This window comes from Pituophis catenifer, unplaced genomic scaffold (genome assembly GCF_029215685.1).
Source record: "Pituophis catenifer annectens isolate HBS135680 unplaced genomic scaffold, rPitCat1.0.hap2 SCAF_3, whole genome shotgun sequence".
NCBI classification, from domain to species: Eukaryota; Metazoa; Chordata; class Lepidosauria; order Squamata; family Colubridae; genus Pituophis; species Pituophis catenifer.
In genome coordinates, this window is record NW_027256883.1 from 71,307,844 (window position 1) to 71,329,068 (window position 21,225).

Genomic DNA, 21,225 nt, shown 5'->3' on the forward strand with positions numbered 1-21,225 from the left:
GCCTGAAGATGACGAATGAGACTTCGTCGAAACATCGCCAAGACACTTCCAATTTTATGTGGGAGAAGACCCGAATAACCAAAGACCTACATACAAACACCCGCGAAAACCTGAGAAAACATATATATATATATATATATATATATATATATATATATATATATATATATATATATATATATATAATTAAAAGTTTACAATCTTGTGGGGGCCATATTAATATAATTAATATGTGTATATATATGCAAAAAATTAAAATCTCGGGTGTTTTCCTGCATCATGTTAAATAAGTTAGTTAAAAAGTTTAAAATTCTGGTTAAAATCAGAGTTGGAATCAGGCAGAGATTCCAACAAGCAACCAGTGGTGTTGTAAGGCCTGCCAGAATTCTTCCTTCTTTGCAGAGGGTGGCTAGCAATAGGGAGAGAGAGGGATTCGAGCCAGAAGATAGGCTGAGATCTCAACTAACAATCAAGGGTGCTGGGATGCCTACCAGAATCCTTTCCCCTCTACAGCAGACAGATAATAATAGAGAACCTGAGAAAGTTAGGCCTGTAACACGTAGCCAAACAGCCAGGATGAGGAAGCAGGAAGAAAAACTGCTGTCCTCCAATCACAACACAGAGTTACAGGCTAAACAGCATACGTCAGCAGCAGCAAACATAGAAAAGCGACAGCTCCGACCTTGCAACACACCCACAGCTTCTAAACTAAATAAGAGCCTGAAGATGACAGGGTTGTGAGCCTGTCGAAACGTTGCTATAACAAAAACTTTTAAGGTACTGGTAGGATTTTAGCTAAGATTTTAAAGGACCTTGCAGAGTGCTCTGTAAGAATTTTTAGAAGATTTTAAGATAGGATTTTAACCAGAGTTTTAAACATTTTAACTAACTTATTTAACATGACGCGGGAAAACACCCGAGATTTTAATTTTTTGCATATACACACCCGCGAAAACTTAAGAAGACACACACACACACACACACACACACACACACACACACACACACACATATATATATATATATATATATATATATATATATATATATATATTACAAGACTGTAAACTTTTAATATTATATATATAATATTAAAAGTTTACAGTCTTGTGGGGGCCATATTAATAGTTGTCCAGGGCCTCATTGGGCTATGGGCCACTGTTTGGACACACTTTTTCTATACTGTCACAAAAGCAAGACTTTGGAGACAAAATCTCCACTTAGTGATGTGAGTTGGGGTGTTCTTACTTATACCCTTTATAGTGCATCTAAAGGGTCCCTACCCCAGTAAAACCACTAAGCTAATTGTTTATAGAGCAGCGGCCCCCAGCCTTTGGGGCACTAGGAACCGGTTCTGTGGAGAGAGGTTTTTCCACGGACCAGAGGGGGTGTGGTTTCGTGTGCTGCCTGCATCTCATGGATGGGGCTGCACTTGTTTGTGCGGCACGGTTTCAGTCATATCATGGCCCAGTGCTGGTTGGGGACCTCTGCTATAGACATACCAAATGCTTTCCCTCTTCCTCCTCTTCTATTTCCTGTTGAGGAATGAAGCATGGCAATTGTGGCTCGCTCATGTGACTGTTGCTGTAATTAAACAGACTTGTCTATGAGCTAGTGTACCAAATGCAAAAATCTTTTTTCATTTTTAGAGACATTTTAATCAGCAAGGATAACGTGTTACAAGTATTACAAAAAAAGAAAACAATCCCAACAGATGCTCCTCATAAAGACAAATTGGGCTCATAGAATAGAATAGAATAGAATAGAATAGAATAGAATAGAATAGAATAGAATAGAATAGAATAGAATAGGAGAGTTGGAAGGGACCCTGGAGGTCTTCTAGTCCAACCCCCTGCCCAGGCAGAAAATCCTACACCACTTCAGACAAATGGTTATCCAATATCATCTTAAAAATTCCCAGTGTTGGAGCATTCATAACTTCTACAGGCAAGTTGTTCCACTTATTAATTGTTCTAACTGTCAGGAAATTTCTCCTTAGTTCTAAATTGCTTCTCTCCTTGATTAGTTTCCACCCATTGCTTCTTGTCCTACCCTCAGGTGCTTTGGAGAATAGCTTGAGTCTTTTTTTTATCTCTTACCTCTTCTTTTATCTCACCCCCTGAGATATTGGAACACTGCTATCTTGTCTCCCCTAGTCCTTCTTTTCATTAAACTAGACATACCCAGTTCCAGCAACCGTTCTTCGTATGTTTTAGCCTCCAGTCCCGGAATCATCTTTGTTGCTCTTCTCTGCACTTTTTCTAGAGTTTCATCATCTTTTTTACATCGTGGCGACCAAAACTGAATGCAATATTCATGCTTGTTCTCTGTCTCACAAACAGACCTGTTTCTGTTCTGACCACCCTTTGGTGAATAAACTGAATTTTGAAGCGGTATAATTGTAGGTTTTTAATTAAGAAAACCCCAAACACTTTTTATTATGATTTTAAATAAAGTGGTTTTCTATATTTTATTTTTGTTACTGCTAGTCACCTTGGCTACCGCTGTCTGGTTGAACAATCAAGTATAAATTCAGTAGATCAATAGTGACTCATTAAGATAATTTACAGTCATTTTGATAATGCCCATTGATTAAAAGAACAAATGACATTACCAAATAAATTGAAGGCTACTTTAAAGTCAGTTTGTACATTTTATGTATTCAGTACTCAATCTGTAGAGTTTAAAAAATACTTTAAAAAACCTTAGCCCATTGCAATATGCTTACATACAAGAAACACTGAATCCCAAAGTTAAACTTATTATATTGGACAAATCTCCAGCTTTCTGAAGACAGTCTCTGGCTAGTAACCCTTTACAAAAGCATGAACATCTTGAGCTTAACTATGTTTACTGAGAAATAATCCTATGAATTTCAGTGAGATTTGTTTCCAAGTTCATGAACGTAAGATTGCATTCACTTGAATTAGATGACATTTCAGCTAAACACAAAATAGTTGTTATGTAGGAGCCTGATTTCCAGTTCTTTTCTTTATTTGGGGCATGTGAATGAGGGAATAATGCAAAAAGAATAGCTTCTAACAGCTGTAGTTGAAGAGGAGGTCAATTTATTTTCCAAAGCCCCAGAGGGCAAGACAAGAAACCATGGATGGAAATAATCAAGGAGAGAAACAACCTGGAATTAAGGAGAAACTTTTTAACAGTGCGAACCATTAATCAGTGGAACAGTTTGCCTTCAGAAATTGGGAGTGCTTCATCACTGGAGGTTTTAAAGAAAAGACTGGATAACCACTTGTCTGAAATAGAATAGGGTTTCTTGCTTGAGCAGGGAGCTTGACCAGAAGACCTCCAAGGTCCTGTTCAGATCCTATCCTATCCTATCCTATCCTATCCTATCCTATCCTATCCTATCCTATCCTATCCTATCCTATCCTATCCTATCCTATCCTATTCCTATGCTATGCTATGCTATGCTATGCTATGCTATGCTATACCATGCCATGCCATGCCATGCCATGCTCTGCTATGCCATGGCATGCCATGCCATACCATTCTATTCCTTGTGAATGAACCAATGGATTGTATGCATCTGTTACTGCTATTATCTGTTCTTTCTCAGCAATATAGTAGCCTACATAAAACCAAGGTTTGATTTCTTCAGGAGAAATGGTCCTATTTTGAGTTGGGGTCCATAGCTTAGCAATAAAACATTTGGATCTCATGTAGAATGTCAGTTCCTGAGGGCGCTAGAAATGGATTGCAGCCACATATTGATACACAGACAGATGGCGTAGACAGCATTTTAACTAAAATGAAGTCATCGTTTGACTCATAAAAAGGAGCCTTCTTTATTTTGCCTCCTCAATGATAAGCTGTCCTGTGTCTACTACAGGAAATCCGCTTATAATAAGATGAAAGCTGATTTCGTCTCCTAGGAACTGACTAGTAAAAGATTTCATTCCAAATATTTATTTACTCCTTGTGTCCCTCGCTGTTTTTTTTCCATGTTTGTTTTAATTTCCGCGAAGGTACAGAAAGCGGTGCCTGAGCTTCAGGGAAGGAGGCAAACTCACAGAGGGAAGCTTTTGTATTTGGATGAATTTGAAAAAAACAAACACTTGGGCTTTCATATGCCGCTGATCACTTTTCATATCACGTGCCACATATGAATGAGATATCTGTGAAGCTCATTCCCTTCACCCCCTCTGCATCAGGGCAGCAGCTGAGGCACAGAGCCAGTCAAGCTGGAAAGCTTTGGAAAGAAGCACTGCCAAGCAGATTCATTTTCATTCATTTCAGAGGTGCCTGCTCCTTTTCTCTGCCAGCAGATTAGAAAAACCAACTGTCTATGGGAAGTGCTGCCAGTCTAAGAAGCTCACTGCATGGGGGAAGCCTGGCGACTCGCCTTTGACGACATGGTCCCTTCCTAAGTTACACATTAAAGCTGATTCAGGCTGACTGAAAAGGGAAATATCAGATTTGCATGACTTGAGGAAACGTCCCCACTGCCTTGTTTATTACTCAGGTAGGGGCAGAAGAAGATGGCGGAGGAGACGGAAAAATCAGGATTCACACCATTCCAAGTGGGGGTGGGGGTGATGGTTAGTGTAAGATGAATCTGAGTATTTGGGGTGGGTGTTGGTTCGCGTAAGATGAATCTGCATTAAAGCTCCATTCACCAGATTAGAGTTTTGTCTTCTCTATTAAAAATGCTTCTGAAATGTTAGACTGGAGAATATACGAATATATTCTGAAATGTTAGACTGGGAGAATATACGATAAGGTTAAAATGAGCAGGTTTGTCACACATTATTTATTCTCTGTTACCATTATACAAAGTAGCAATAGCACTTAGACTTATATACTGCTTCACAGTGCTTTACAGCCCACTCTAAGCAGTTTTACGGAGTCAGCATATTGCCCCCAACAATCTGGGTCCTCATAATCATGTCTTATTCATATTTTCTCAGTCCCGTGGAAATGAAATCTGCCGAAAGAGAATTGCCCCAAATCAGTCTTCATCCAGACCTGAAGTATCAAATACGTCCAGCAAACAGTCTATTGCGCAACCTACTGCACTAGGTGCTAGTACAAAACAAGGTCATTGTAAAAAGTTAAACAGAAGTATGAGCTCTCACCGCAGCTTCTGTAGCTCACTTCCAAATTTTTGTTCTTGCAGATTAGGTGTGTAGGCCATATGGTGATGCTGACGGTGGTGTAAATCAGTGAAAGGAGGACAGGAAGAATCTGGAGCGCTTTCATGATCTCTGTGGAGGAGAGTCGGTGTAATAATAGTACCTTTCTTGTCGTCAGGATTGATAGTTAGCCTGCCCACTTCCTCTTTCTAATATAAATGCAGATAAAGCAGGTTAGTTATTTTCTGCATTCAGTTTCACACTGGTTTCTGCTAATAATGAAGAATCCATAATGGGTTCCTCACCAACACTTCAAGTCCATGTTTAGACAGAAGAAAAACTCTTTTTCAAGCTTTTAATGTATTCATGCTTATTTTGATCATTAAGAAAAAAAAATCAAATCAAGACTTTCCAGTGAAACGGTTTTTGTCCTATCTACCTTTCAATAATCATGGAAGATTCTTATCAGAGAAAAGTCTCTATATAGCTTTTCTTGCGGGATATTATAAAGAATGGAATATGACCAAGCAAAAAAAAAAAAAAAAAAAAAAGGACTGAAGAAAAGACTTTTGGACACAGGATGGCAGCAGATATTAGTATGGCATCATATACTAATGATGAAAGCTTTGGAGTCTTGCCTTCATTTCCATGGACCAATGGACATTTTTTAAAAAATGTAATTTTATTAAAACTTACAATAATAAAACATTAAAATTTATACAAGCTAAAATAACAAGAGGATTAAAAATTAAAAAGTGAAAGTGCATATGAAAAAATGAAAAAAATGAAAAGAAAAATAGACAAGAGAGGAAAAAAATAAGAATATACAGGTAATTCTTGAGTTACGACTGGAATTGCTGTGGTTAAGCAATGCAGTCATAAAGTGGGACACCACATGCTTAGTGAGGGAAACCCGGGCAGTCCTGATTGTTCTTGTAACTACAGACAGGTAAAAGGGAAGCAGAAGGAATCCCAAATAAAGAGCATGGGGGCATCACAAGGAGATGCTGGAGGCCCTGGAAAACCCAGTGCAGACTGTACATGAGTTGGGAGAGAGTTGCTGTGGTGTGGCACAAGCTCAAGATTTTGAAAAGGACTTTGGAACAACTATGACTTGGATGATTGAGTCTCCATAGATGGTTTATAGGTGGATTCCCCCCCCCACATACTGTAGGAAGCCCCCCCCCTTGAGAATGAAATATTTTGGGGAATATTAAAAGAGGCAGAATATTATATTTCCCCAAAGGAGGAAACATCTTAACAAAGGCAGAAAGCAGCCCCAATAGCCTCCAGCAGATGCCCAAAGTCTTTAGAGGTGGATATTTTGTGCCCATTAAGAAATCCAGGTCAGCCTATTCACAAGCAAAACACCTTCAGCTCCAGTTTCCTGGGATTAAAATTTATATCCTCCACCCAAATTCTAAGAACAGGACCTGACCTTTAGGACATAATAGGATTAACCCACCACCATTAGAATAGCAAAAGACACCAGGCTTACTACATTGCACAACCCCCTAGCAGCATCTCACAACCCTATAAAAATACATGTACCCATCAAATAAATTTGTCAGCTGTCCCAGCACTACATGCTCAACAATAAACAGAGTCCTTCTTTCCAATCAGCCTCCATTTTATTTCCAGCCTCTTTCCCCCGACTTGGAACTGAACTGGATTTTTCTTCCAACAATACCAAAGGGTTGTGTGTAAATGAAGTATTTCTTTTCTGCAACTTCTTACCCTACCACCATGATGGCAAACCTGTCACATATAAATGCCTAACGCACAGTACATGAGGCAGACAGTGTGGCAAAGTAAGGGTTAACACAAACCACTCCCACATGATCTCCCCCTTAACTCCTCCTTACCTTGACCCCACCTCTCAGGTATATAAGTTGCTGTTCCAAAATCCAGAGGTTGTTCCAGCTGACCACCTGTAATAGATAGACATGTTGTAAATGAAGACTTACTGATTCAATATCTGCTTTGTGTGCTGGAGTTATTGGGTCAGATCCTTGGAAATTAGTAACAATATGGTAGCAGAGGATGGTTACTAGCCCAATTACTCCAAGGTATGTCGGGAACACCTAAACTGCCTGAAGCAAGGGGAAGAGCAAACACCCGAGCCTTCACGAAAAAAATGGCAGCACAGCTATGGCCTGCGGGAGCTATGCCAAGAGAGATGTTGGACACGAACAAGCAGATCTCCAACCCAGGCACCCCAGCCAAAATTGGGAGAGTATAAACCGAAAAAGAAAACGACACCGAGGCCACCGCAAGCGAGGAAGGCGACCTCAGGAGAAAATTGCTGAACCTGATAGAGTCGGCTCCAACCAACCAGGATCTCATCGCGAACCTCCGAGGCCTGATCAAGGACTGCGGAGCAGCGACTGGAGAGAACCGAACCACACGAACATTGACATGGTAGGAAGTATGCCCCCTTACTATACCCCCACAGAAAGAGCCGAGGCCGAATTTGCATCTTTTTTGCGGCAGCCATCTTGGACAGTGACATCACCAAAAATGGCCGACCAATCACCAAGGGGCTCCCGAGATTTGAATTACAAGGTGGGAGCCGAGGCCTATTCGCGAGCAACTGGGAAAAAGAAGGGGATGAATGAGAATCCAACCAAATAAGCTCGCCTACCGAGCTTGACATTGATAAGGCCATATGGGTGTTAACTGCGGCCTTCGGCACAAAAATAAGGGGCCCGAAAAGGCAGCTGACACGCAAGAGACCACCACCATAAACTACTCAGGGGACGCGACCGCCAGAACTAGGATGCTGCTACAACCGCAACCCACCGGGGACCTCACTACGCTGCCACCTAGACCCACTCCGGAACCAAGAGGACATATCGGGCACTCACCAATCCAGAGGCCCCAACCCCAACCCCCATCCCAGCCTGCAGCTACCACGCCGGACCAGGCCTCCTGCTCCTTCACCCAACTACCGCGAGCCATCCGAGCCACCAGAACGGCCCAAGGAGCACCCCGGCGATCCAGATGACATCCCAAGTTCCCACCGACCACCTGAGACTGCTCAAGACCGAGCTGGGGACCCATCCAATCGAATGGGGCCTCCACCCAGGAACTAGGGCCTCAAGCTCCTTCCCCAGCGATTCCTGGACGAGAATGAATCCTGAGCATGCGCAGAATCCACCTACAAAGAGAGAAGAAAAGACCATAGAAGCAAGTCAGTACAGACTAACAGCAAGCATACCCGTGCCATATTGCGAGTTCCCTTACGTCCAAATCCATGGACAGCGACAGCCTGTAAGTAGCCTCGCACACAGCACAGGGACATTGCCAAATGATTTTCCTAAGTTAAGATTAGATGGGACAAATCTCCTAGAGTGGAACCAACAACTCCAGGTTATCTTCTTAAGGGAGAACTTGCTATTCCTGATCACTGACCCTCCTGAAAAGCCATGGACATTTGAATTAGACTGTCTGCACCACAAAGCATATTATATGTTAATAGCTAGCATTTCACCCAGTATATACCCCAGCATCAATCATCACCTAACCGTTCCGGAACTAATACAAAAAATGTTTAGTCTGTTCTATAGCAAGAGCATGGCCACCACCACCTGGGACAAAGGGATTCAGGTTCATTGACAAACACAATAGATTTATAATATCCAGAACAGCAGTATTTCACAAACATACCAATTGGTCAAAGATACATCTAAACGAAGTATACTCCAAACAGGGACAGACAAATGACAAAAAAGAAGAGACTAGAAAATCTGTGGCAGGCAACAAGGAGCGAGGTAAACACAAACCAAAACACCAAGACGTAAATACCAGAGAGTGGAAGGAAGACCACCCCATCATAAAGTTAAACACACTCACAAAAAAGGAAGCCAGATACTTACACGATACAGAAACGCAACCAACCAGACCAATTAGGACAAGCAGGAATAAAACCCCAAAAAGATTTGAGGACTATATATTGTCGATACAAACTAACAATTTAAACCCTAACAATTACGAAGAAATACTCAAACTACCACCAGAGGAAAGGGTCAAATGGGAGCAAGCCATGGAAAGGGAAATGGCCAGTCTCAAGGAGCTAAATGTATATACCCTATCCAAGGTCCCAAGCGACAAAACTCCAATTGGGACCAAAAGGATCTTTAAAATCAAGGCATTAGAGGACAATAAGGCACTATATAAGCCAGATTGCTGGCGCAAGGTTATGCACAAAAATATCCCAACAACTGCATGGATACATACTCACCGTCAGGGCTGAGAGTATTAAAAGTGCATTGGTGGTAGCATCCATTTTAGGTCTCGAGGTATATCAATTTGATGTACAGACTGCTTACCTATACGCAGAACTTGACAAAGAAATTTATGTCAAGGCCCCACCAGGAAAAAACACACTAAAGGGAGACACATGGTTATTGAACAAACGCCTATATGGACTGAAACAATCAGGGAAAAGGTGGTACGAGTGCCTAGCCAAAATTCTCAGGACAATGGGTTTCACAGCCACATCAGCAGACATCTGCTTTTTCACCAAGAGAGGGGGTACTTCCAGTGAATATGTACTTGTCTATGTGAACAATATACTATACATTGGCCACCATAAACACAAATGCGATGAATTTGCTGATGAACTAGGTAAACACTTCACCCTAAAAATGTTAGGAAAAGTAAACAAGTATCTGGGAGTCCAAATCAACAAGACCGAAAAAGGGTTCCGACTTTCACAGAGAGAAAAAATCCTGGAGCTCTTACATAAATGCAATATGATGGATGCAAAGCCCAGTGAAACACCAATGCAACCAGACTACTTAAAAAATATGCATAACGAAGCCAACTCATTCAATGACAACACACTCTACAGATCCACCATAGGGTCTCTACTGTATATCGCGAATTGGACAAGGCCAGATATCACCCTGCCCGTCAACCTCCTATCCAGGCATGTCAGCAAACCTAACACATATCATTGGGAGGCCATCAAACGAGTACTCAGATACCTGAAACACAGTCTAGACTCTTGCTTATGTCTGGAACCAGAAAAATCTAAAGAGCCAATTTTAACTTGTTACGCTGATGCAGACTGGGCAGGGGATGTAAAGAGCAGAAAGAGTACATCCGGGTATATATTTTTCATCAATAATAGTCCAGTGCATTGGTACACGGGCAAGCAAAAATTAGTGGCCACCTCCACCACAGAAGCAGAATACATATGCCTGTCCAAGGCGGCCAACAATTTAACTTGGTTCGATGACTTACTCTCCAGCATCTGGGCCAAACCAACATACCCAATCGTCATACACGAGGACAATAAAGCGGCCATCGATATATCCAAGGCAGATGCCATAGGCCACAGGTCAAGACACATTGACATTAAACACAAACATGTCAGACAACTTTCGAACATTGGATTCATCAAGGCTACGCATTGTGAGACTGTAGAACTAACGGCTGATATCCTCACCAAACCTCTACAGCATAAACAACACGCCTACTTAACCTCAAAACTATGTGTTCACTTGTAGCACACTCCCATCTTGACCAACACCCACACCATCACCCGTTAGGTATTTAGAGGGGGTTTTGTCACATATAAATGCCTAACGCACAGTACATGAGGCAGACAGCGTGGCAAAGTAAGGGTTAACACAAACCACTCCCACATGATCTCACCCTTAACTCCTTCTTACCTTGACCCCACCTCTCAGGTATATAAATTGCTGTTCCAAAATCCAGAGGTTGTTCCAGCTGATCACCTGTAATAGATAGACATGTTGTAAATAAAGACTTACTGATTCAATATCTGCTTTGTGTGCTGGAGTTATTGGGTCAGATCCTCGGAAATTAGTAACAAAACCTATGGCACACGTGCCACAGGTGGCATGCATAGCCATATCCGTGGGCACACCAGCTCAGCTCTGGGATGCATGCACACACCTGCCAGCTGATTTTCGGGCCTTCTGGGCCCACCAGAAGTAGGGAAATAGGCTGTTTCCTGCGTCCGGAGGGCCTGGGGGTGGGCATGGGGAAGGCTTGTTTTTCTTTCTTACCTGGCTCCAGATCCTCTCTATGCATCTGGGAAGAGTGTAAACAGCCTTTCCCACTCCCTCGGAGGCCCTCCGGAGGCCTGAAATGGCCCATTTCCCAACTCCCGGTGGGACAGGAAGTGACGTTTTTTTGCTGTCCCCAGCCTCCAGAGACTCCTAAACTTCCTGGGGCACAGGAAGAGTATCCTGATTGGTTGCTGTCAAAAGTCATTGCTAGCTTTTTAGGTTGTCTCTGTGTTAAGTTTGTTTGAGTCTTGCTGAGTGATGATATAATGGAAGGGCTTTGGGCAATTCCTATTATGGCTCTGCTTGAAGGAGATAGATGTTTGTTATGTTGAATAGACTAGCCCAGCCCATTGACAAGGTGGGGTGGGGACTGAGTTTCTGCCTCCCTTTTAGGGGAAATATACACCCCTACACCATTCCCAGATTGGTGTGGTTTGGAAGTAGGACAGAAGTAAGACAGAATCCTATCAGTTGCATCGACAATATTCATTTTTGGTTGACAGTTTCAGAGCCAGAATTGATAAAAATTTCATTTGAAATGCAGGGGTATTTCTTTTTAATGCATCTGTTAGCAAAAAAAAAAAAAAAAAGGTGTTGATCGAGATATCAGAGTTAAAGGCAAATGTAAGACTTTTCCATGGACCAGAGGGAGTGTGGTTTTGCGTGCTGCCTGCATCCCATGGATGGGGCTTCTATTGTTTGTGTGGCACGGTTTCAGTCATACCGTGGCTCAGTGCCGGTTGGGGACCCCTGTTATAGACATACCAAATGCTTTCCCCCTTCTTCCTCTTCTATTTCTTATTGAGGAATGAAGCATACTGAATCTGGTAGCTGTGCCACTTCAGGCATTGGGCTAGATAAACTGTTTTTTTTTAACAGTGGCTCTGTGTCTGAGTTGGTACAACATTTATAAAGTGCTTGTTTGCACTGAGATCACCTTTATTTCAGTGTGGACTTCTTCAGAAAAAATTAAGAGACAACTGCCACCAAGTGTAATCATGCGGCCCAGTTCAAGGATTTCCCTATTTTAGAATTGGTACACTGAGTCCCCATTGCAATGTGACTGTAACAAAAGAAGGGGACATGAAGCTCACTCATGATGGTCACAATTGCCCCAGGCAATAATGGCTCGCTCATGTGACTGTTGCTGTAATTAAACAGACTTGTCTATGAGCTAGTGTACCAAATGCAAAAATCTTTTTTCATTTTTAGAGTCATTTTAATCAGTAAGGATAATGTGTTACAAGTATTACAAAAAAAAACAAACAATCCCAACAGATACTCCTCATAAAGACAAATTGGGCTCATGCTTGTTCTTTTCCCTCCTTAATTTCATTTATTCAGTTTCTATTCTGCTTATTTGCAGGGTAGAGCTGAGGATTTTGGGCAGTATCTGCATGATAAAATCGCTCAGATTCGGCACTGTCTGGACTCTGATTGGATAGTTTCGGGCAGGATGACAGAGGCAAATCTTGAGACTGTTATCTGGGAGGAGTTTGACCCTGTGACTCCTGAGGACATGGACAGGATTTTGGGGAGGCTTAACGCTACCACATGTTTACTGGACCTGTGTCCCTCCTGGTTGGTACCGGCCTCCCGGGAGGTTACACGAGGCTGGTTTCAGTAGATTACCAACACCTCGCTGGATGAGCGTGTCTTCCCAGCTGCCCTGAAAGAGGCAGTGGTGAGGCCCCTCCTCAAGAAGCCTTCTGTTTTAGCTAATTATCGTCCAGTCTCCAACCTTCGCTTCACAGTGAAGGTTGTCGAGAGTGGTGGCAAGGCAACTTCCTCGATTCCTGGATGAAGCTGTCTATCTAGATCCATGCTAGTCGGGCTTCAGGGCGGGTTACAGCATGGAAACGGCATTGATCACATTGGTTGATAATCTCTGGAGGGCTCGGGACAGGGGTTGCTCCTCTGTTCTTGTCCTCCTAGATCTCTCAGCAGCTTTTGATACCATTGATCATGGTACCATGCTGCGTTGGCTAGAGGGGTTGGGAGTGGGGGACACTGTTTTACAGTTGTTCTCTTCCTTCCTCTCTGACCGTACACAGTCTGTGTTGATGGGAGGGCAGAGGTCGACCTCGAGGTTCCTCACTTGTGGGGTGCCGCAGGGATCGCCCCTCCTGTTTAATATTTATGTGAAGCCGCTGGGCAAGATCATCCGTGGCTTTGGGGTGAAGTGTCAACTAAATGCTGATGACACACAGTTGTACATTTCAACCCCAGGCCACCCCAATGATGCCCTTGATGTGATGTCCCGTTGCCTGGAGGCCATGCAGATCTGGATGCGGATGAACAGGCTCAGACTCAACCCCTCCAAGACTGAGTGGCTGTGGTTTCTGGCGTCCCGCTATAGCCAGCTCACACCATCGCTGACTATTGGGGATGAGATCTTACCCCCCTCAGAGAGGGCTCGCAACTTGGGTGTCCTCCTGGACTCACGGCTGTCTTTGGATGATCATATGACGGCCGTGGCCAGGGGGGCTTTTTATCAGGTTCGCCTGATTTCCCAGTTGCGCCCCTTTCTGGATCAGGACACCTTGCGCACAGTCACTCACGCCCTCGTCACTTCCCGTCTGGACTATTGTAACGCTCTCTACATGGGGCTCCCCTTGAGGAGCACCCGGAGGCTCCAATTGGTCCAGAATGCGGCTGCATGAGTAATAATGGGGGCGACCCGTCGCTCCCATGTAACACCCCTCTTGTGTGAGCTGCACTGGCTCCCGGTGGTCTTCCGGGTGTGCTTCAAGGTGTTGGTTACCATCTTTAAAGCGCTCCATGGCTTAGGACCTGGCTATCTACAAGACCGCATTCTGCCACCGATTGCCTCCCACCGACCGGTACGCTCACACAGAGAGGGCCTCCTCAGGGTGCCATCAGCCAAACAATGTAGACTGGTGACCCCCAGGGGGAGAGCCTTCTCTGTGGGGGCCCCTGCCCTCTGGAATGAATTACTCCCGGACATACGAAAGATCCCCGACCTCCGTGCCTTCCGTCATGGAGTGAAGACCCTGTTATTCCAGCCAGCCGCTCTGATGGGATAAATGATTTTAATTTGGTTTTAATGGGGTTTTAAAATTGGTTTTAAAATGAGAGTTTTAAATTCGGCCTATGATTTAATTATTTTAATCTGCTTTTAAATTATATTTTGTACATTGTTTTTATTATGACTGTTCACCGCCCTGAGTCCTTCGGGAGAAGGATTTTATATAAATAAAATTAAATAAACAAACAAACAAACAAACAAACAAATTCATTCATTCATTCATTCATTCATTCATTCATTCATTCATTCATAGATACATTGATTTATTCATTCATTCATTCAATTCAGAGTCATTCATTGCAATAGCCACCCCATCTCAGGGAATGACTCTGGGCGGCTTACAATTTCAAAACTATACAAACAATTAAAACAATAAAAATAATTTAAAAACAATAAAAAATTGGTGGTTTTGCAGCTGGATCTGAATGATAGCCATGCAGAGGCCTTTCCTCTTGATTTGCCATTTCCCCCACACAAAAGTCTGCAGTGATGTTTTGTGTTTAATTTAGGTAGTATCCTTCAATTGCCTATATGAATACAATGCGTTTGTATTTGGTTTCAAAAGAAAAAGGTCCATCATCTACAATCTTGGTCCACCTAAGATAGCCAAGCACTGGGTGATACTTCATGTTAAATGACAGAGTGTAATCTAAGCCCTGGCCTCTGAGAAAGACAAATCTGAAATATACCACCTCCCTTGATCAGTGTCACCATGGTTCAGGGGTCAGCAACCTGCGGCTCTGGAGCCACATGTGGCTCTTTCACCCCTCTGCTGTGGCTCCCTGTCACTCAAAATATGCATCACAACCACCAATGTACGACACCTGCCAGCACGTGATTTATTGAGCTTTTCAACCCCCGGTAGTCCAACCATGGATAAATCCAAGAAAAGTTTCAGAAGAAAACAGAACATTTAATTCAACTACATATGCTAGTTTTGTGGCCGCTCAAGAAATAGTCAGGCACGAGAAGGGTTTTGTGGCTCCCAGTGTTTTCTTTTCTGTTGGAAATGGGTCCAAATGGCTCTTTGAATGTTTATGGTTGCAGACCCCTGCCATAGTTAATGAGCCTGGATCTATGACCTGGTTGTTACTGTCAACCCGCATACACAATCGAGAGTTACATGGATCAAAGACTCAAGTTGGAAGAAGATAACTTTTTGTGATTCAAAAACAGTGCTGGGTCTCCTGTAGTGTTCCTTTTTGCTTCTGAAGCCACTTCATTAGCAGTGTTAGTTTTGTTTCTTGGAGGGAACAGTGGACACTGTTCATTGTGCTAAAACATGCTATGAAGCTGTTATAAGAAAAGGATTTTCTCCTTAAAAGGCTCTCGAACCAACACATCCAGTTAGACATTTTCCTGAGAAACTGATTGTGGGGGAAGAAGGAAATGAATAAAATGAACAAAATATGTGTCGCCATTCGGGTGTGCAATGTAACAATTGAGGTGTGTGGGTTGACACCGGGAGACTCAGAATGAGGTCCCCCCCCTGAAGCTGGAAGTTCATTATACGACTGAACCAGTTTCATTTTATCAGCCCAACCTAGCTCTTGTGGTGGGGGAAAACGGAAGGAAAAAGCACCACATGCACAACTTTAAGCTGAACTAAAATACTAACTAAATACTAACATAAAAAACAAAACAAAACAAATGCATGCATCTCCAAAGCAAGAGACTAGCATTTGACAAATACCCCAAATGAAAACTATTTCATAGCTGTGAACTTTTCATTAAATCTAACTAACTTTTTATATAAAGGTTATATATTGTATATTGCTTAGTTCTGTATATGTAGAGAACTAAGCAATCTGTCTTCTGTATCGAAGACAGAGAGCCTTTTTTATATATATATTCTTGTGAATGGAATCCTTCTCTTCAGCTGATATATTTATTTATTTGTCCATGAGATTTGACAGAATACAATCCTTTCCAGAAAAGAACCTTTTATTCAATAATGTGGCAAGGTAATAAATTGTAGCTTTTGTGTGGGGAAACAGCCAGAGTTAATTTCTTATTTTGTTCAGCAGTGGTGGGTTGCTATCAGTTCGGTCCAGTTCTTGCGAACTGGTAGTAACGGTGGTGGGAGGCTCCACCCACCCGCCTGGATGTCATCATGGATGATCTGCGCACGCGCAGAAGTGTGCGCACGCTCCGGTTGCAAACCGGTAGCGAAGGTAAGTGGAACCCACCCCTGTTGTTCAGCCCAGGAAACCAGAACAAAATTATGGTAAGTAGGTAATTTCCCCTCATGTCTCCTGAGCAAAATGGCAGTCCTCCATCTGACTAAGCTAATCTCTTGGCTGAGGTATGTTCAGAGAGGGTCCAACATTGCAGTGGATTTCCAAAATGGCATTCCCTCCATACAAGCACAGATGAGACCAGCTTGCTACGTCTTTTTTCCTGGAAGAAGGTGAGGGCAAAATTGCTCGTTTATTGATCCAGCTGGCTGTAGATATTAACAGTTGCCCATTTGTGGCTTCATTAGCTTGCTTTGTCCAGGCCTTGTTTTTCAATGCAAGATGTTTTCAATGTAGTGCTGCAGACTCGTAGGAGCGTGGATCTCGGTCATTCTTACTCTTCCAAAAGACTCATTTTCACGCAGGGTTGCCTGCCCTGGAGACATGGTCAAAAAAACCAAGATGGCAGTCTTAATCACACAGTGGTAGCCACATCTTGACTCTTTTGACCATCCTTGGGTGTTCCTGCATAAATCCCAAATATTAAATCTGAGCTGGACTGATGAGGGAAAAAAGGGCATTCAGTCTTGCTTTGATGGGGATGGGAATTAATCGGAAAATGAACCCCCAGGAAGAGAGTTACAGCAATTTGAAAAGAGAATTTCTCTGGGAAATTCATTTATTGTGAATAAACCTAATAGAGGCACAACACATACAATTTTAATAAAGTGTTTTGTAGAAGGAAGCAGACTTTTACAGAAAGTAAAATTAAATGTATAATGCTGAATTATTTTGAATACATCAAGTTCATTCAACTTTTTAAAAAGCAACTGAACTGAATCAGCCTCCGTTTCCATTGCTTCAACATGTTATAATGGGTAGATTGAAGTAAGCGCTCCTTGATCTTCTAAAGCTTAGGCTGATTTTAACTGCCTAGGTTTGTTCTTCTCAAAGCTAGATAAATTACAGGTAGCCCTCAGTTTATGAATTATGTAAAGTTGAATTCAGTAGTAAATCATGCTGGTTGTTAAGGACATCGCTATGTGACTGCGGCCAATTTTACTGTCTTTTTTGTGACAGTTTTTGGGTGAACACGGCGATCACTTAGCGAAACCGCTTTAGCCAATGGGTGTTTTTTTGCCAGAAACCTGAAGTAAATGCCAGTCTCTGGCAAAACATAAGTTGCAGTCATGTGACTGTAAATAGCTATAAATGCGGACAGGTTGTTAAGAATGCAATCATGTGACTTGGGGGGAAAGTTGGAATGAAACTGGGTTCTAAGTACCTTTTGGGAGGGGTCTGTCATAACTTTGAATGGTTGCTAAGCAACTGGTCGTAAGTCAAGAGCTACCCTGTACCCCAAATTGGGTAAAAGTGGGTTTTTTTGGGGTAATAATATTCAAGCCCATTACCCATCACAAGGGGCAAGGGTGAAATTCAACAGGTTCTGACAGGTTCTGGAGAACTGGTAGCGGAAATTTTGAGTAGTTCGGAGAACCAGCAAATACCACTCTCTGGCTAGTCCCAGAGTGGGGTGGAAATGGAGATTTTGCAATATCCTTCCCCCAGGAGTGGGGAGGAAATGGGGATTTTGTAGTATCCTTCCCCTGGAGTGGTGGGGGGAATGGAGATTTTACTGTATCCTTCCCCTGCCACACCCACCAAGCTACGCCCACCAAGCCACGCCCACAGAACAGGAATGAAAAAGTTTGAATTCCACCACTGACAAGGGGGATATTTAAACTGACTTTAAGATGGTCATGTGTACTAAAATATATTCAAAAATCTCCCAAAGTATTCCCATTAAGACAAAAATTGATGAAATTGTGAATGGTAATCTGTTAAAATAATATGAATTCATTTAATGATACTGCTTTTATGATACAGGTGATGCTTGAGTTACGTCCATTCCTTCAGTGACCATTCAAAGTTATGATGGTGCTGAAAGAAGGGACTTACAGCTGGTCCTCAAAGTTCAATAAGATTTTTTTAAAATAAATGATTTTGGGTAGTGAAAGAAAATGTTTGGGAAGCCCTAGTCTAGGCAATGCTAGCTCGAAAAGCAGCAAACATCAATTTCTCATTGATTATTGACATAAAAGTCAATACAAATGATTGTATTATGGTCTTCGTTGATAAACAGAACTCTTACATGATTTTCTCCCTGTAAGAAAAAGAAAGGAATGAATAAATTCTGAAGAAATTAATTAATTTGTGGAGACTACCACTTCTCGTCCAGAATGTTACTGTGGCTGTTTTTTTTTAATTAGTTAAATTAGCCAACAACCCAATATATGGCAATTGTCGAAAGCAATTCTGCAAGGGAGACTGGCATTGAAATAAACTGAAAAGTAAAACTGTCGAATGACTTGTGAAAGACCAATAGTCATTGACAACACAAGTTCTCCACAATTGCATTAGAGAGTTACCAGTAAATCATTTGCTCATATGCTTTCACTGATCTCCTATGAAGTGCTCTGCTGATCAAACCAAAATTTTCTTTAGTCTGGCTTATGGTTTTAGCATTTTCTAATATAAAATTCCAACCATTCCTTTTTTTTTCCAAGCCAAAAATGCTATTTGTCATTGAATGCCACACTTGGAGCCACTCTTCACAATTTGTTTGGACAAGATCTACATTTGATTTGCTTTAATTTACACTGAAACTTAATGAAAGCTTAAAATTGTTAATGATTCTCCTCTGATGTTTTTAATTATCTTTGTCTGCCACATTAAAAATTACAATGCACTGTAGTAACAGTTATCTCTAGAGTATTCAAATAACCCCGGGAGTCAGGCTATGTACCTCTATCCTGCGCAGTTGCCGAGCAATGATATCAATTGCTCCCAAGCTGTCATATGAGAATACATGATCCTTATGCATGACATTTTACTAGATAATGTTGCAACAACCACATTCCTCTTTAACATGTCTTACTTCTCCAATACGTTCATTTCTAAAAGTAGCATTACTGCACCCAATTAGACATTTGACAAATAATAGTTTTTTTTCCTTTATAAAATTTAGAAGGAATTAGGAAGAATTTACCTCTGGGATCTTGCTCGTGTTCAGGAAGATGGGCCCTGAGTAGTAAACATAGTCTGCAAAACAAACATTTCCAGTGATGAGCAAGAAAACTGGGTGAGGCCGCACCTATTTTATACAATGAATCCCATGAATAACCTCTATGATTAAAACACCCCACATGCATACACAGGGAAACACTCTCTTGGATGGAAACCAAGAATCAGATCCCAGCTCAGTAATTAATTTAGATGCAACATTACTATTCTAATACAGACTTGACACGTTGACTTTTGCTCTCTGAAATAATGAGCTGCTGAATTTTTTTAACAGTACTGTTCCTGTCTCTTTGTGTAAGGTTAATAATATTATTTATTAACAAATGAACATTATTTACAGTGGTTTTTCAAATCACAGCCAATAGCCCACTTCCGACTGACTCCATTATATCAAAATTTCCAAGCCTTAAAAAATAATAGATATTTAATTCTTTGCACATGTAGACAATCTTAAAAGGCAATCCCTCCTCCACACAACCCTATAATGACCCTGCAATAAGTCAGCATAGAGGTTACTGAGAACGTAACTCAAGCCAAAAAGTCTAATGAAATAATAAGGCAGCAGTTCAATTCTACCACCATTGCCCCGGTGTCCATCTCAAGGGAATAGTTTTTGTCACTCAATGAACCCCTAGCACTGTGAGGCCAATGTATCTTTGGGGAGCTATTTTATAATGTCTGGACCACTATTGAGGTCTATCTGCAGCCTCTCATCCTCTTAGTCTTTCAATTTCCTTTATTGTCTTTCACAATAGCCTAATCACATGGTAGAAGGGCACGGATCTCTGCTGTAGGACTTTCCAGCCCAAGCAAGCTATAACACGTGCACCAATTGAAGCTGGGATATTATGCACCTAGCTATGGTTTCTAGCTGCTGCCTAAGCAGAGACATAAGTCCAGGAGATGAACCAAGTCATGAATTTGCTCTTTCAGGAGGACTGTGACCCACCCCAGAAGAGAGCCTACATACCAACAGTATCCCCATCTTTTTGGAATTCAATTTAAACTTGTTTTGTCCCATTCAGTTGCTCATAGCCTGCAGACTTGAACTATGTCCACTTTGGCCCACGGGGTGGTGATATAAAACAGAGTATCATCCATATATTGATGATATTTTGCCTTCCGTTCAATCGTGTCTGATTCTCAGGGATTGCTTGGACAAATCATTGCCGTTTTCTTGGCAAGGTTTTTCAGGTTTTTCTATTGCCTACTTCCTAGGGCTGAGAGGGAGGGACCGGCCCAAGGTCCCCCAGATGGCTTTGTGTCTAAGGTGGTACTCCAGATTTCTAATGAGTGGAGTGACCAGGAATTTGACTATTCCTCTCTCAGGACTGTCAACTAGAACTACCCACTCAGAAAGGAGAAAGGAGTAGAATAATCATGTGAAAGTGCCTCTGACCCCAACCCTTACAAATGGTTTAAAGGATATCATGGTGAATGCTACTAAACTCTACCTAGGCACACTTGCTCTATAAAAGGCCTAACTCAGGATATTCAGTGGTTGCAGTCCTATGTCCAGGAATGAACTCTTCCTGGAAGGGATTCAGATAATCCAAAATATTTCTGATCCTCTGTATTTGATGCTGTAATGCCATTAGCATCCTGCAAGGAATAGAGCAAGTACCCTACCAAGATGCAGAAAATGGAGGAAAATATAATGTGGGAAAGCTCTATGTGCTGTCTTCAGCCCTTGAATGAAAAATTAATAAACATAAAAGGAATAATTGTAGGTATGGAGTAATAGAGTCATAATACAGTCACTGAAGGAAAGTGGA

General features: G+C 42.0%; 1 pseudogene; it reads right to left on the reverse strand.

Moving 5' to 3' along the window:
- The window catches only part of LOC139315987 (lymphocyte antigen 86-like), a 51,808-nt pseudogene that overhangs the window by 19,936 nt on the left and 10,647 nt on the right, over positions 1-21,225 (reverse strand).